Here is a 4,089-nt window from a genome sequence, read left to right as displayed (position 1 = left end):
GGCGAAACCACACCCACCCCATTGCCGGCAATGGGAAAAAAAGTTGTGATACGTTGTGACACGTCATGTGATGTTGCGAATTGGACACCCCTGACCAAGAGGTTTTTGCAGCCATGGCCTGAACCCAACCCTTCCGAGCACAGAAGACTTTCATTTAGTGGCACTAAAAACAAAAAAGATGAAAAAGTGGCATTTTGCTAATTTTGCACATTTTGGAAGTAAGAAATTTGCACCCTGTGTTGGGGCATGTGAAAATAAATAACTGCCATTTTGTATTTACATGACTCCTTGGGCATCCGGACATGAGTGATGTCACAACATAATTTGTGTCTGTACAGTGGTGTAATGCTACCCATGATGTCATTGTGGTTTCTCCTTGTCATCCGTGTGAATTAATTGCAACAGCCGTTTTCTTTGGTTGTTAACTGAAAGGGGAATTAGCTAGGAGAAGAAACAATACATTTTGAGAAAGCAGAAAAAAGGATGTGGAATGAATTAGTGGGCAGGTTTTCAAGGAATGGAAAATTATGTTTTACTTTCTCAACTTTACGTTTTAACCTGGAAACCTGTACTTTTCAGCCAGCACCAATGAAAACAATTGAGACCAATTTGGAGAAAGTATGGGATAAAGATGGTCTTGTGGTTGAAGAGTCCTTAGAAGTTAAATAGATAGGACTTTTCTCCAGTGCTTTTGTGGTATGTTGGGACTTTGTGATTGGCCTGCCTATCACAACAATCATTTATGAATGTCCATAAATGTATTATAAAGATTCCAAGCAAGTAGTCATCCAAAATGTTTGAAGATGCCTGAACATACAATTTGAATCACCTCTTTGTAGCCTTCCTAATCTTCTCTAATCAGGAGAATCTGGTGGACTCTAAGTCAGCACAATGTCCCCAGTTTGACATCTTTAAATACAGTATATTGGGAGTGCATCTTGCAGAATTCCCAGGATTTGACTATTTTAGCTGGAAATTGTGGGAGATACACTTCCAACACATTTAGGGAAAAACAGATGATAGTTTTACGCAACTTTATCAGAAATTAAATTCTACCTAATTTCTAAGCAGCATGATAGGATTGGAGTCCCATTCAACTTTCAATTCACTAAGCAGTTTGGGAGAAAACAAATGTGCTTCTTACTGGCTTCAGAGATTGTAACAAACCTGTTTCTCAACAATTTCCAGATCTGTGGACGACAACTCCCACAATTCTTTAGATTGCATGGCTATTGCTAAGAATTCCGAGTTGCTTTACATATGTGGAAGTTGTCAAGTTGGAAAAACTGGGCTAAGTCATGTGTCTTCTTATATCTTGGCTTAGCATGGCATGAAAGTCATTGTGGTTTGTTCAACTAACCATTGGCAAGCAGTTCCTTTGAACGATGGATGAACCCAGCCTTTGTATTGGTGCCCAATTTGTGCTACTCAGCACCTAGTCTAGTGTTTTTGTATTTTAGGACAGATGAAAATCTGTTTTATTTAAAGACTGCATCTGGCTAAACTAAAAATATGATATGCTGTGCCGGGTTGTGCAAATGGACAGGATGGTTTGATAAAGCTATGACTGTAGTGTAAATTTTGCTGGAGGAAGCTACTCTGATGATGATTTTACTCAATCCTCAGTGTTGCAGAACTGTTGCTGTGCTGGCTCAGGAATTCTGGGAGATGAAGTCCAGGAGTCATAAAAGAGCCAAGAAGTGAGAGGGTATTTTGTTTGTCCACGTATAAGTAAGTGCACATAGTCCATTTTGGATGGTCCAAGTGCAGGCAGGATAAGTAAAAGGTTTCCTGCCTGAGCAGGGGGTTGGACTAGATGACCTCCAAGGTCCCTTCCAACATTATTATTATTATTATTATTATTATTATTATTATTATTATTATTATTATTATTATTATTAATAGGTTTTCTCTATTACCATTTGGATCTGTGATCGTATTGCAAAGCTTATACCTCAGGTATTTCCTTAATAGATAAAAAAAATTATCCGGCTATTACACAGCCTTGCCAATATTTACAATTAACTCCTTAAATGTTTCAGAGATTTCTCCACTCAAACCTACATTCATTGTTAGTATTGGCCTTCTTTCTTTTTAGCCAGTGATCTTCCAGTGCTTTCATTTTGATCTTTTTTTAAAAAAAAATAGATTTTGTACAAATGCATATTCCCTAAGAAAACAAAGTCAGATATCTTTGTATGTGAACCAGGCCAACGTACAGTATTTAGCCACTATGTGGGTGGCTTTTCTTGAGCCACTGTGATTAATAATTATAGTTTACGTGTTGTATAGAGCCTCTGTGGGTGTGTGGTTTTGCCTGTGCTTGTAATGGCTACCTTTTAAAATCTGTACATTTTGCTCATATATTTTTCAGTCTTGTTTGGGATGGCTTTTATTTTTTAACAATCAGTTTAAAATATTCAAAACCAATTAATTGACACAGTATATCAAACCATGAATTAGCCATTAGACATGATTTGGCAAGGTACTCTATACAATAATAATAATAATAATAATAATAATAATAATAATAATAATAATAATAATAATAATAATAATAATAATTTGCACAGCAAAATCGCGCAAACTGATTACACAGCTAGACATGATGGAGTTGCTAAACTAATCCACTGGGCATTGTGTAAAAAATACGACTTGCCTGTGTCCGAAAAGTCGTGGGAACATAGGGTGGAAAAAGTTGTCGAGAATGAGACGGTGAAGATCTTGTGGGACTTCCGAATACAGACAGATCGCCATTTGGAACACAACACGCCAGATATCGCAGTTGTAGAGAACCGAAGCATACAGCTGATTTGTATCGCTGTACCAGGAGATGCCAGTCGAAGAAAAAGATCTGGAAAATATTACCATACTGCGACCTGGCCATTGAAACTGCGCGATTATGGATGAAACGTGTAACAGTGATACCCATTGTCATTGGGCCACTGGGAACTATGTCGAAAAACTTTGCAAAATACATCAAGAAATTGTAGCTTCCTGCAATAACTCAAGCAAAGCTAAAAAAAATTGCGCTGATACCTAGGATGCTGGCAGCAACCAGTGTCTACCATTAGTGCCAGTCAATTTGAGTGTTCAGTTGACTGAATTTCATTTTTAATGAATAAAAGTATAATAATAATAATAATAATAATTGGAAGGAACCTTGGAGGTCATCTAGTCCAACCTCCTGCTCAGGCAGGAAACCCTATACCATTTCAGACAAATGGCTGGCCAGTCTCTTCTTAAAAACTTCCAGTGTTGGAGCATTCACTGCGTCTGGAGGCAGGTTGTTCCATTAGTTAATTGTTTTGTCAGAAAATTTCTCCTTAGTTCTAGTTGTTTCTCTTTTTGATTAGTTTCCATCCGTTGCTTCTTGTCCTGCCTTCAGGCGCTTTGGAGAATAGCTTGACTCCCTCTTCTTTGGGGCAGCCCCTGAGATATTGGAACACTGCTATCATGTCCCCCCTTGTCCTTCTCTTCATTAAACTAGACATGCCCAATCCCTGCAACCGTTCTTCATGTTTTAGCCTCCAGTCCCCCAATCATCTTTGTTGCTCTTCTCTGTACTCTTTCTAGAGTCTCGACATCTTTTTACATCGTGGTGACCAAAACTGGATGCAGTATTCCAAGTGTGGCCTTACCAAGGCATTGTAAAGTAGTATTACTACTTCACGTGATCTTGATTATGGTTGGCTTGAATATGGTTGGCTAGTTTTTGGTACTAATACATAGTGTGAACATAGCCAGGGAGTTAATTACCCAGATAGACTATTTGAAAGCATATTTGATATATCATTAGCAAATATAGACGTTATGTCAATTATGCCATTATAATTCTCCCGATAATCTCCAAAATAGATTTCAAATAAAAGAATAAAATTAATTTTCCAACATGATCGTGTTGAACAGTCATGAAGTAATCTAATAAAAATAGCGACACTGAAATGAAATGTAAAATCATGTCATTAATGGCAATATGTCTGAAAGATAAAATACAATGCAGATTGCAAAAAGAACCCAAAACCCATGTAATTTCAATATGTACAAAACAAATCATGCTGATGATTTTTTAAAAATATTTTACTGAAG

Source organism: Vipera ursinii, assembly GCF_947247035.1.
Source record: "Vipera ursinii genome assembly, chromosome: 7".
Taxonomy (NCBI): Eukaryota; Metazoa; Chordata; class Lepidosauria; order Squamata; family Viperidae; genus Vipera; species Vipera ursinii.
The sequence above is the reverse complement of the archived record's forward strand: the minus strand, read 5'-3'. Positions refer to the sequence as shown.